General features: G+C 49.4%; 1 protein-coding gene across 3 annotated transcripts in view; it reads right to left on the bottom strand.

Moving 5' to 3' along the window:
• Positions 1-13,161, bottom strand: part of Igf2bp1 (insulin like growth factor 2 mRNA binding protein 1) — a 42,253-nt gene that overhangs the window by 17,130 nt on the left and 11,962 nt on the right. The gene's annotated exons all lie outside the window — the stretch shown is intronic.

Consider the following 13,161-nt stretch of genomic DNA (forward strand, 5'->3'; position numbering starts at 1 on the left):
TGAGTTCAAGGCCAGCCTGGTCTACAAGAGCTAGTTCCAGGACAGGAACCAAGAGCTACAGAGAAACCCTGTCTCGAAAAATCCAAAAAAAAAAAAAAAAAAAAAAAATTTCATTCGATGATAGCCAAAGTATACAGTGAAACCCCAACTCAGGTAAACAAAACGAAACCAAAAAGAATAGCAACCCAATAGGAATGCAGACTCTAGAGCCGGGGAGGCCTCACTTTACAGCCCAACTACTAGTAGGATCATGGGGAGGAACATGGAACCAGAGGCTCTCGGCAAAAGGCGTTTGCTATAGCTTAGCTTTCCCATGTAGTGTCCAGCACTACGGCAAAGTCACAGGGCTGGAGAAATGGTGCAGGGAACTCTTACAGGACCCGAGTTTGATCCCTAATGTGCACGTGAGGCAGCTAACGACTGCTTGGCACTCCAGCTCCAGGAAATCCAACGCCTTGGCCACCTCAGGCACCCGACTCACAGGAACATACCCACACATACACAGTAAAATAATAAATAAATCTCAAGACAAGTAAGACTAACTAATTCAACAGTCTTTCACTGGCACCTACCTCAAGCTCTACTTTGCTCCTGAGTTTGGGGTTGTGGGATGAAAAGAAGGTGGAATGCCTGGCCCAGGTGCTCACCCCGGATTAGGGGAAACAATATATGCCAACAATTACAGAAGATAATAGTACAGTGGGTAAGCCCTTGGCACAGCGAGGGATCTAAACCACTTATTAGCACGGATCTTTAGAAGATTATTTAACTTCTTTGAGGCCCCGCCTCCCCTTTTGTACAACAGGGATAATACCTATTCACAGGTGGGAGGTGGCATTAGATAATATTTGTAAGGACTTGGAGTAAGTCCTTAAACTGTAACAATAGATCTATCTAGGAGCGGGAGAAGTCTCCAGAGTGATCAACACGAGCCTGAAACCACACCTTCTCTGCCCGGTCACTACACTATTCTTACTCCATCCCAGCTTTCAAAGCGCTCTGAAAAGGAAATATTTCCCTTGAGGATCACTTTCAGGTTCAGGGCTAACTCCCAGAGCAACTGCTCACCACCCAAATCAATACCTTAATCCGGGAGTTTAAAACATTTCAATTGACTTGATGTGTTAGTCAATTGTCATTTAGATCTGTGTATCTTTGATCCTGCACAAGCCCTTAGTTCAAAGACAAAGTTTAGGGGTTGGACAGGCGGCTTGGCAGCTAACAGCTAAATGCTTTTCTAGAAGAGCGGGGTTTAAGTGCCAACACACATATGACGTGTCGGAACCCCTGGAACTAGAGGGGAATCAGAGGCCCTCTTTTGGTCTCCATGGGCACTGCATATACACGCAGGCAAAACAGTTATGCACGCTAATATAAAATAAAGATTTAAGTCACTTGATGGCAGGCCTCAGTGACCTACCAGATGAGCTACTATCCAGTTTGGGGAGGGGGAGGCAGAGAAAATGAACGCTATGTCCTAACTGGATGCATTGGCCTTGGCTGTCCCAGGCCAGTGTCTTTACGAAGGCAGAGTCTAGTCTCAGGGAAATAAAATACAGGGTCTCTGTTACCCCTTCTAGTCTGAAATTCTGCCAATGACAAGTCTTTATATATGAGCCACAGCAAGGACATTCTGGGATGAAATAGTTAAATGAGCTGGTCAGTGGTGGTGAATGCCTTTAATCCAGCAAGGCAGGATCTCTGAGTTTGAGGCCAGCCTGGGCTGCATAGTGAGGTCCAGGATAGCTAAGGTTACACACATACAAAAAGAAAAAAACCCTGTCTCAAAAAAACCAAAAGACGGAGAGGAAAGACAAACAGATGTAACTCAGTGGGGACAGTACTCCCCAGTAAGCACAAGCCCTGAATTCAAGTTTCAGCACAGAATGGTAAGCATGGTGCCAATGCCTGTAATCCCAGCACCCAAGGTACTAATGCCTGTGATCCCAGCACCTAAACATACACACACAGAGTAATCAAACTAATTTCTGAGTCCTTAGACTTCATCCCATCAGGAACCAGGTCCAAGGACTGGCCAAAAAGAAGTTGTAGATATCCCTCATAAGAAATTTTCACAAAACACATGATGACCAAAAAGACACGCTGACTTGGGAAAAGAAATGAATACTGCCGTGGTCTAAAGGCGCAATGGTCCAGCCCAGGGCACCTCCTTCCAGCAAATCCTTTTGGATGGAGAGCATAGGATAAGTGCTAACAGTCCAAGTAATAAGGCATAAAGCAAACCATAGTACAAGAGCCTAGTCTAGATACAGCCCATTAGTGCACTCCAAGTTCAAGACCGAAACTTCCCTCTTCAAACTGCTTCAGAGCTTTCTATTCAGGAAAAGAGAGGTGGTAGCAGAGAAATCACATCTCTGTAAGGATGCTAATCCACATCCAGAAAGCACTGGCAGGCAGATCGGCTGGAATGTCTGGAATGTTCCAGGAGGGGGGGAGGGCAGGGTCACCCAACCAATGAAAGAAAGACATCCCAGCAGCCTTCCACCCCCCTAGGGCACACACCCCACCCTGAGAACCCACTGTAGGCTTCTCCTAGGCTTCCTTTTCAGCAAAGCCCCCAGCCCTGATTAAAACAGGAGGGGATGGCCTGGAAGAGCTGAGGCATCCAAGAACCTTTGTCTTCTAAGTCTGGTTTTCCTCTGAGTGTGGGGCTATCTAATTCCTTTCAGGCCCAAACCGCACAGGACAATGCTCTGGGATCTGTAACCTGAATTCCCGTGCTGACTTTACAACCCCCTGTATAACTCATTATTCCCAAAGAGGGGAGGCCGAGCTGGCTGGTTCAGGTTGTGCTGAGTAGGCTCTCAGCTGTTCTCAAACTGTGAGTGGAGACCACTCTGGTGGATCTAACAACCCTTTTCACAGGGGTTGCCTAGCAGCTCTAACAGTAGCAAAATTACAGTTATGAAGTAGCAAGAAAAATAATTTTAAGGTTGGGGTCACCACAACATGAGGAACCGTATTAAAGGGTCACAGCGCTAAGGAAATTGAGAACCATTGGCCTAGAAGAAGCTCCTTCCTGATGTATCCATCCGGTTAAGCACAACCAACTCCCACTTCACATTGGTTTCTCCTGGTAGAAACTAACTCCAGTAAAGCTCTTGTTAGTACTCGAGAGGAGACCAGAAGGCAGGGTGAACAAGCACCACTTGGTGGGAGAGACAGTATTTAAGTTCATTCACAATAATGAGGGATAAAAAATCTTATAAAATGGCTCCTGCTTGCCTAAACAACCCTGCTCCAACAGACCAGGTGGAGCAGTGTTTATGCCTCACAGGTAAAAAGGCACCACACACACCTGGAGGGCCAAACCCCATTCCAGCAAGGAGATCTAGGAGAAACTCAGTAACTGCCAGCAATGGCCATTAAAGGCAATGGCTACACCAGCAAAAAAAAAAAAAAGGCCGCTTCCTAGGCGCCAACAGCTGGTGGCTTTCATGTCCTCTGCCTGCTCTGACGGAGTCGGGGATCCAGCACTGGAGGGCAGCTCAATGGGCATGTGGAAATTAGGAAAATTCATCTGTAGCGCGCTGCCAAGCCATCCTGGGGATGTGAGGACCAGCAGGGGAGCAGGTCAGGGAGACTCAAGCTTCAGACAGAATGTACCAGGACATCCACACAGTCCACACACTCGGGGTGGGGAGTGCTGAGACTTATGTGCCCGCCACCCCCTGCACAGGCTATTGGTGGCTTGTCTGACAAACCAGAACCTGAGATTAAAGAGGCTTAAGGAAAATCTTGTCCACATTTCATAACCATCCTATTTCGTGTGGGTTTTGTTGTTGTTGCTTGTTTGTTTGGGTTTTCTGATTTTGAGACAGGGTTTCTCTGTGCAGCCCTGGCTGTCCTGGAACTCACTTGGTAAGACTTTAGGCTGTCCTCAAGTCCAGAGATTTGCTTGCCTGCTTTATGGATTCTAGGCAAGCACTCCACTGAGTTATACCCAGTCTCATCTATCCCTCATCACGTGAATCTTAACTAACTCTGTAGCCCAGGCTGGCCTCCAATTTAGAGCAATCTCCCTGCCTCAGCTTCACTTACAGTCCTGAGCCACTATACTATGCTTGTTATTAATCATATATGCACTGTAGAGTCCCGTTTATGTGTATGAGCCTAGCGGTATGTATGGGGGGGGGCTTACCTTGGAGTTGGCTGTAAGCAGCCATGGGGACGCTGGGAACTGAACCTGAGTCCTCTGGATAAACAGTCAGTGTTCTGAACCATCTCCCTAGCCCCAGTGATGAAGTTCTTATTCCCGGCAAAAGTGTCCCTTTCACCCCCATACCCAGAGTGGAAGGCACCCCCTGCAATCAAGTCAATGGCTTGTCCTCCCTAGGGTTAAGGAGTTCCCTTAAACCAAGGCAGAAGTTGGATGGAGGAGGAGACGGTGGCAGCAGCGTTTCTCTGAATCCCAGATTGCAGAGGCCCCAGTTCCATCTCCTTCAAAACCAGGATTAAACCAGATCTCACACTCACCCCATGCCAAAAATCAAGCTCTGCTTTCACCTGGGGTCTCCCCTCAACCTTCAGCTCTCTGGGACCACTTCTTACATCTGGCGGGGGAGGGGGGGATAGCAGTAGGATTGGTCAGCCTCAAGTATCTTGTGCCCCCAGATTGGGATCAGCCTGCCTACTTATAGGCAGTTTTCTTAAGTAAAGGGATTTTCTGTGCATTAATAATCTGAGGAACTGGTTATTAGCTTTTCTTTTCTTTTTTTTCCAGAAATGTGACGTAAGAACATTACACAGGTATGGCCAGGAGGTGGGGCACACCTTTAATCCCAGCACTAGGGAGATAGAGGCAGCAGATCTCTGTGAGTTCGAGGCCAGCCTGGTCTATAAGAGCTAGTTCCAGGACAGGCTCCAAAGCTACAGAGAAACCCTGGCACAAAAAACTAAACTTTGAACCCATCCATTCAAGAACCCAAAGGTAAGACCCTCACACACATCCACATACCAAGCTTCATTTAAATGAAGTCCAAGCTTTCAGTGAAGCCTGTAGGTTCTCTCTCCGAGTGAGAGAACGCTGCCCCAGGCAATGAGAACGCACATCAGACACAGCTGCTGTCACTGATAGACTTGCCCAGAATGCTGAAGCCTTGGCTTCCATCAGGACGCATTTCATAGATGAAGTGCCAGACTAGTGTAGTGACTGGTCTGCTGATGTAACTGGAATGCAGAACAGCCAGCCACGGGGCTGAAGAAGATGGCTCAGTAGTTAGAGCAGTGGCTGCTCTTCAATACCACCTGGGTCACCATCCCAGGACCCATGCGGTGGTTTACAGTCATCCGGAACTCCAGTTCAGAGCCTCTGAAGCTTTCTTTGTGGGCATCAGGAATGCATGTGACCCATATATTTGTGCAGGCAAAACACTTATAAACATAAAATAAATCTAAAAGATGACAGAGCCATGCATTTAATCCCAACACTCAAGAGGTAGAGGCAGGCTGATTTCTGAGTTCAGGCCAGCCTTGGTCTACAGAGATCCTACCTAGCCCCCCTCCCCTCACTCAAAGGAAACCACACAGATGCTCAAATCTGTAGACACACACCATGCTCCAGTGCAGGGGATGTACTAAATTCTAATTCATCAGCAGAAAGCTGGCTGTTGGAGCTCACATGCTTCTGTCTGTAATCCAACCACTCCCGACACAAGGGAATCAATCCGAGTCAGCTGGGCTTAAGTAAAGGGAGAGAAAACAAGAGACCCAACAAGGTGGAATGTGAGAACCCAAAGTTGTCCACATGTGTGTGTGTGTGCGTGTGCACACACACACACTCACACACACACACACGCTTCCACAACTTTCCTCCACATTTCTGGACAGAGTCCAGCTGCTAGAGAGCCTTTCTCATCCCAGAGGTGATTTTGGCAGCTCCAGCACGCTGGGGAAGCCACTGACTGTGTGGCCTCCCAGGACCAACAAAATGACCAGGAGCAACTGAAGAACAGAATGTTGATTTTACTCCTAAGGTTTACAGAATATATAACTTTTGTTACTGTTACGATATATTTACTTTTAACCATGTGTGTCCTCAGACTCCAGAAGAGGGTGGTCGATCCCCTGGAGGGGCACTGGATATGGTACACTACAAGGACAGAATGGGGTGGGAACAAGATTTCTCTGCATAGGCCTGGCTATCCTGGAACTCACTATATAGACCAGTCTAGCCCCTGCCTCTGCCTCCTAAATGCTGGGATTAAAAGTGTGCACCACCACTGCCCAGCAGCAATCTTCTGATTTATTTGGTCAAAAAATATTTAAGAGCTGTGTTGGAGGCTCAAGCCTAGAATCCCCGCTGGAGGACAAGGAGTTTGAGGTCAGCCTAGACTACATGAGACCTTGTCTTAAATCTGCCCCCCACACACACAAAAACCAGTTTAATAAACTGGTGCAAACCTGTAATCCCAGCACTGGGGAGGCTGTGGCAGTGACTTAAATTCCAGGCCAGCCTGGGCTACTTATTCAAGTCCTTTCAAAAAGAAAAGGGAACAAAATACTGTGTACATAGATATGTAATTCTTAATATTGATTACACAGCAATCCAGACGGAGTCCCAGAGTGCAGGAATTACAAAAATCACAGGCGCGTGTCACCACCCACTCACCTAACCTTCCTTTAATGTGGAGGCAGTAATCCTAAACTTCCATGTTTGAATACACGAGGATGGTTTTTGTTTTTTTAGTTCCTCTTGTGGCTTTGGCTTCAAAGACTGTTACTTTGAAGTAACAGTAAGACTGTTACTCCATGGGGCTGGACACTGTCCTGCTGTGCTGAGCAGACTGGGATGGAGAATGGCTGTGTTCCCAGTTTCCAGTCTAGCGATGACCAGGCCAGCTTGGTGTGGAAAGAAGGGAGCAAGAAATAAGGCCAGCAGGGGAGTGGTGCCGGGCTGTCTGCTAGGCAGGTAATTCTGCTGGTGTTTTTTTCTTTTTCTTTCTAAACAAAAGGACCCCAAGTGACTGACCGGGGAGCCGAAGCACCTTTCCAAAGCTGGACCCTTTCCAGCTAAGGAACAGAACACACCACTGGTTCTTCCAAAATGGCCATGGTCTTCCAGATCACTCCAAGACTATCAATACTTCCTTCCCAACCCTTTACCAACATAAAAAACGGAGAGCTAGGAACCAAAACGGGCTGGAGTAGGGAGGAGTCCAGAAAACTTCTGAAGGGGGCAGGCCTGGCACGCTCCCGACAGGGCAGTAGCCAGGGAAAGGGGCGGTGCTGGGAGGGGATGAGGAACTGGCTCCATGCCCAGGGCTTCATGCCAGGATGATCCAGAGGCAGGGCAGCCAGACAGGTCAGGCGGCCAGCGGGCACTCTATTGAGTAACTAGCTGCGGGTTAGGACTCAGGACGAAAAGGTGACCAAAGGAGAGGTTTGTAACCAAGCAAGGATAAACCACTGCCACGGCCACAGGAAAGGTGTGTGTGCGCGCGCACACCAAGAAGGCACAGGCATCAGGAATATAATGCACACTGCCTTCAGAAGACTTTTTCATTTGTTTTGTGTGTGTATGGGGAGCACATGCCACAACATGCGTTTGGAAGTCGATAAACATGTTCAAATAGGTTTGGTTCGCTCCTTTCAGGATGTGGGTCCTGGGGTTCAAACTCAGGTCATCAAGCTCAGCAGCAAAAGCCTTTGAGCTTTAAATATCTCCCGTGCACTCTGCCCGTGTACCGTGGGAAGGAAAAGCCCTCTGCAGGACGCTCCTTATCTAAGCCCTAAGCCTGATGTCCTCTCCTCTGGAGAGGTCTTTACCTGTGTTTATTGCCAAGTTGGGGGTTGAGGGAATCACTGAGCTTCTTCGGGACATGCTACGTGTACACCGCTTGTTACCAAGATGTTCTGGTTAAGAAAAATCAGGTTCATATTTTGGAGCTGTCCCCCTCATTTCAGACACAGAAATCAAGGTTCAGAGAGGGACAAAACTAGCCAACTTGGGGTAGGACTAGAACTCAGCTCTCCAGGCTGGTCTGTGCTGTTTGTTCAAAGAGAAGTGTTAGCATAGCAGAAGCCATTAGAGTCCAGCGGTAAGAGCAGGAAAAATGCCCATATTCTGTATGGCTAAGTTGCTTGCCAACTGGCTTTTACTGCATGCGGCTCTAATTTGGGCACAAGATTTAATTCGCAGAACAGCTAACTACCCTATAATACGGCTGGGTGGCTGTCAGAGATCTGTTACAGGGGAAAGGGTAGTCACCGGTGGTTCTTCCGTCACAAAACAGAGCAGGCATAGAAGGGAAGGTACAAACTAGGGGGAGGTGGTGCTAATGGGGGGGGGGGGGAGAGAAACTCAGCAGCGAAGTAATAACTCACTGAAGAGTAAATGGGTTGACAAGAAAACCCACAGGTTTTTTTGTTGTGTGTGTGTGTGTGTGTGTGTGTTTTTTTTTTAATCCCCACCCCTCACTCATCTGGGCAGCCCAGAAGAAGCCAAAACAGAAGCTCTGGGATAGCTGATCACTTCCCAGGCAAACTCCAGGTCGGCCTGAGCCAACTGCTGCTGCCTCCTCCCCCCCACCCTGGGCTTTGGGCAGAATCTTACTTTTTAACTTTTTAACTGCAGGGGTCTGGCTGCTGTTAAAAGTGGAGCTGGACGGTGCAGAAAAGGAAGCAGGAGGAACCTGGGGGAGGGTGCGACGTGAGGATAAAACCTTCGCTAAAGCTTGAAGTACACTGAAGGGAGTTTGCCCCATACACCTCTCCTGTGGGCACAGAGCCGTCCTCGGGAGCACTGTCCTCGCCCTTAGTCTGCAATGGCGAGAGTTTCTCAGTCTTCCCAGGGCAGTGGGAGAAAGTCAGTAAGCTCAGAGAGCTCCCCCACCGACACTCCCGCATGTTTGGAGCATTTTTTCGGTAGCCAACCGGTCTAGCACTGGGGATAGGGCGGACGAGGGTGGAAACAATGCGGGGAAACCTCCCCAGGGTGAGCGAATGGAGAGGCAGACTTATTTTGAGGTGGCGCTCTCAGGAGCAAAGAAGCCAAGCCAACCTCAGGGCAGCTCACAACCCAGTGAAAAAGGATTAGTTAAAAATAATAATAATAATACTTTATCTTATCAGTAAAAAAGGACTCTGTGTGTCCTCTCCAACTGTCAACAAATACCTGTTGGTGGGCGAGTTCACGAAGATTGTACGCTAGGTGCTGGAGTCAAAGTTCTCAGAACGACTCTCCTAAACCATTCCTGCCCATCCTGAGTTCTGCTTGGATTGGGGAATCCCGAGTTTAGGGATTATTAAAATAAGAGGCAGGACCACCAGCGCTTTGGTTCCAAAATGGCTCTCGACCACCCTGATCAGGAAGAAAGGCGGGCCTTCAACAGCTCAGAGATCCTAGGCCTTGGACAGTCTTCTGCCAAGGAGGGTTGGAAAGCAGAGCAGTCAGGGCAACTGAGGAGGCAGCGCCTGGGAAGGGCGGCGGCAGCTGAGGTGGGGGAGGGTGGCAGCAGCTGGGGGGAGGAGGGGAGTCCTGCAGGCCGCGCTATTGAGAAGGCCCGAGCAGCTGAGAGGCCCGGCCTGCGCCCCATGGGGCGCCCCTTCCCACACCAACCCCTGGGTGGGCTGCTGCACGCTGCAGAGGGAGGAGGGGACAAGGATGAGCCCCAATCCCTCTGCCAGCCTAGAATGTTCGCACCAAGGCGCCCTGGGTACCCGAGGACAAGCAGCCGGTCCTGAGCTGAGGGGCCCCGGCGGCCCTTGGTCGCCGAGCAGGGCCCTGGGGGGAGGGGCCGCGCTGGGGGCTGTGGGTGGGGGTGGGGACCGGGACTTTGCCCTTTGTCTCTCTCCCTCTCTCTCTCTCCTCTGCAGAGCCACCGGCCGAAACCCGACCCCACCGGCGAGGCAGGCAGCCGGCGCGGGGCAGGCTCCCCCTCCGGGGTTCTTTAGTAAATCCAGACCCGACCTCCCCGTGGTCAGGGCCGTGACTGAGGTGGTCCTGTGGGGGAGGGGGCTTCCCGCCTGAGACCCGGCCTGCAAACATTTAAGGGGGAACTGGGTAGGGGGCAGGGAGCAGAGAAGAGGCTGGGAGTGGGACCAACGAGGCTGGGGAGAAGAAAATGGCCCTGGAGGAGGCAATCCTAAGGGACATCGTCGGGGCTGCACAAGGCGGCAGGACCAGGCTGGGGAGACCTGCCACAGACAAGGCAGAAATGGGATCTGGCAGTGGGACAGAAGCGGAGCACAGAACTTAAGGGCTCTCCGGCCATAGGGAGGCCAAGGCTCGACAGTAAAGTTGCAATTGAAGTCATCGTTGTTCCCATAATAAAGCTTAGTGGTCGGGATGAAACGACCTTACTCGCCAATCCCTTTGGGGTGTCATCAATTATCTCACTGATATGCAGCTTTGCACAGTACTTCCAGGTACTGTGTCTCCACACACAAAATCTATGAACCTGGAACATGAGACTAAGAACAGTTATTTCCATTTCCAGGTGGTGAGAAGCTCAGAGATTTACTAGCCCAAAGAGGTGATGGCCGGTGAAAACAAAGCTTGTCCCTGCTTTCCAGAAAAACAAGGTCACTTGGTTCTTGCTCCCTAGAAGCCAACCTGTACAGGGTGAGAATCTTCGTCCTTATCTGCAGTAGGGGAAGCAGGAAGAAGACATCTTATTTTCTGCTGGCCCCCCCAGCTCCTGCTCTCCCCACCCCCACCATCACCAACAACACACACACACACATCCACACACCCGGGAAGGAGCCAATCAATCGTGGTTGGAAGATTTACACCCAGATTCATCAAGTTTCTAGAGAAGGAGAAAATCCAGGTGAGGACACTAAAAGGCCCAGAAATAAACAATGGCCTTAGATTCACTGCAGAGCCGGGCAGTGGTGGCGCACGCCTTTAATCCCAGCACTCGGGAGGCAGAGGCAGGCGGATCTCTGTCCCAGCCTGGTCTACAGAGCTAGTTCCAGGACAGGCTCCAAAGCCACAGAGAAACCCTGTCTCGAAAAACCAAAAATAAATAAATAAATAAATAAATAAATAAATAAATAAATAATAGATTCGCTGCAGAATCCCTTTTCCTAACTTTCTCGCCCACACGAGGCTGGGACCCATCGTCTTTTTTTCCTTCAGACTGGGAAGGAAGATAGCTCAAAGCAGGGACAAATCATGTCGGATGTGTGTTTCTTTGCAAAGCTTATGCTATTCCAATAAAGCTCAAGAAAAGATTCAGCCTGTGTGTGTTCAGCTTTAGATACAATCGGTGGACTTTAAAGACAAGCGCCTCTACCGAAGGCAGGCCCTTGGCTCTGTGGCTGTCACATACCACCGCTGGAGCGTCAGTTTTTTTCAGTTGGATATGGTGGCAAGAACACCTTTGTAGTTCTTTAGTTTGTTAGAACAGGGTCTCATGAGTAACCCAGGCTGAATTCAGGGCAATCTTCCATCCATCCTGGCTTCCAAGTGCAAGAATTACAGGAGTGAATCCCACAAGGGTCTCCTTTGTAGTTCTTGGAACTTAGCGTGGAACTAAGTTAGATACTCAACATAAGCCCCTTCAATTGGAAGAGGACAAGTTTTGATCCTTGATTCTCCCACATAATGCTGAGGCTCACTGAGAGCAGTAACAAGTGCTTTCTAGTCTACCTACCTTAGCTCTCACCGCAGAGAGCCAGCTCCCTGCTAGCCCACCAACCCTCCTTAATCCACTCCTTTTTTCATTTTCTTGACTGTACTCCAAAACCCAGTTTAGCTGCCGCCCGCCCCCTCCGTTCAAGCTCTTGAGTTATGAGTTAATGTACCCCACTGTCGGAGTGCACAATCCGCAGTCAGCCCCACAGCTTCCCTGGATCTAAAGGGAAAACGCCAGAGGGCAGATAGGTGCATTCCTCCTCTGGTTAATAGAAAGAACTTTGTCCTGTCCCCCCCCCATCCCTTTGCCCGCCTTTCCCACCCTGGCTGAGCAGCTCCAGTGCTGCTAAATAAAAATGCAATAATAAAAACACAGGAGAGAGGTCAGCAACAACGAGACCACTTTGCCACAAAGAAAACGGAGAATGGGGAGAGCAGGGGACACCTAATAGTTTAGAATTTTCAGAGAAAAACCCAAGAGCGGCCTCTCACTTGTTCCTTGTATCTTCAGGTATCTAGCAAAGGAAGTGGCATGCAATAAATAGTAGATTCAAGGGATAAGCAGGCATGGATGGCTGGACACATGGTTAAGAAGTACCAATTCCTGCAGCAATATGCAAACTATCACAAAAGTTAGTACTAGGTTGCCAAATATTTTCTCACACTTATCTGTTATGTATTTTAATTTTTAATAGCCAGTGGCTGATAGGCAAATAGAATCTCACACCCCCAGGCAAATGTTGCTGACTGTGGAATTTCTCTTGAAAAGAAAAAAAGGAGTTTTGGAACTAGACAGGTAGCATTCCTCTCTTAGCTAGGAGGGCAAGGAAGCTCCTCATTCAAGGTGACCACAAAAAGAAAGGGTGGGAAGTGGGGTCTGATCGGCTCAGACAGGCACAGGGTTCCTGGAGATCATTCCACCTCCACACAGTAAGATTCCCTCCAAAGCCTTTGAGGCTGAGAGTGCAGTCCTGGCTGGGCTGTAACTAACTCAGTGTATAGACAAGGATGACCTCAACTTACAGTAATTCCCCTGCCTCCACCTCCCCAGCCCTGGACGGCCATTTCTATTGTTTTTATCTGGAATAACTTAATAAAGAGGAAAACACACAAAGATACTGGGGAGCAGGGGATGATTCAGGAATTAACAGCACTGGCTGCTCTTCTAGGACTCATGTTAAGATTCCCAGCACCAACATGGCACAGCAAATATCTGTATCTCGAACCAGAGGATCTGACACCTTCCTTCTGGCCTCCACAGGTAATGCCCACACGATACACAGGCATACTCGCAGACAAAACACCCCATACACGGGGCTGGATGTGGCTCAGTGGTTAAGAGTATGCACTGCTTTCCCAGGGCTTGAGTTCAATTCCCAGCACCTGTGTTAGGTGGCTCACAACCACCTGTAACTCTGGGAATCTGATGCCTCTGGCCTCCTTAAACACTGCACCCCTGCCGGGCGGTGGTAGCACACGCCTTTAATCCCAGCACTTGGGAGGCAGAGGCAGGCGGATCTCTGTGAGTTCGAGACCAGCCTGGTCTACAGAGCTAGTGC

The sequence above is a fragment of the Microtus ochrogaster genome, chromosome 7 (genome assembly GCF_000317375.1).
Source record: "Microtus ochrogaster isolate Prairie Vole_2 chromosome 7, MicOch1.0, whole genome shotgun sequence".
In the NCBI taxonomy this organism is placed as follows: Eukaryota; Metazoa; Chordata; class Mammalia; order Rodentia; family Cricetidae; genus Microtus; species Microtus ochrogaster.